This window comes from Ursus maritimus, unplaced genomic scaffold, assembly GCF_017311325.1.
Source record: "Ursus maritimus isolate PB19 unplaced genomic scaffold, ASM1731132v1 scaffold_1, whole genome shotgun sequence".
In the NCBI taxonomy this organism is placed as follows: Eukaryota; Metazoa; Chordata; class Mammalia; order Carnivora; family Ursidae; genus Ursus; species Ursus maritimus.
Window position 1 is genome coordinate 4,049,829 of NW_024423343.1, and position 636 is coordinate 4,050,464.

The following is a 636-nucleotide window of genomic DNA, read 5'->3' on the forward strand; positions in this document are numbered from 1 at the left end:
TAGAGTCCTGGCTGCCCCATCCCCCACCCCACCCCCCAACCCCGTGCAGGGTCCGGTTTCCCCGGGGTGGGGAGCAGTGTCCTCAGACTTGTAAAGTGGTATCTCCGGTAGGGTAAGAGGGTATCAAGGGGTCACTGTGCGGTATCACACGCCGCGAGGCCCTCGCCTAGCGCTCCTTTCCATCTGAGGCTGGCTGGCTGTCTGGTCGGCCGCTCCCCATGCGCGGGTTCTCCACGGTCCCCGAGGGCACCAGGCACCAGCAGGCAGGGGAGCGTCCCTGTGGCTGCGCCCAGCCTGGGCCGTCCCCGCGATCCCCGCATCAACAACGGAAAATAGAGCTTGAGGCTTTTGTAAACATCTCCTGAATTGACACGGAATGACCGGCAAATAAGCACATAGGTGTGGTGCGCTGAAGAAGCCGGCTTTGTCAAGTCTCTCAATCCAACCTGCAGGGGCTGGAGGGTGAGAGGGAGAGGCGAGGGGGAGGGAGGGGCAGGTGGGGGCGGTTGAGCAGGGCTGGAGGATGACCGGGCCTATAGAACCCACCCACCCCCCTGCGTCAAGGGCCCTTCCAAGGCCTAGTCCCCAGAAAGCGTGGTGGCGGGGGGGGGGGGGGGGGGGGGGGGGGGGGGGGGG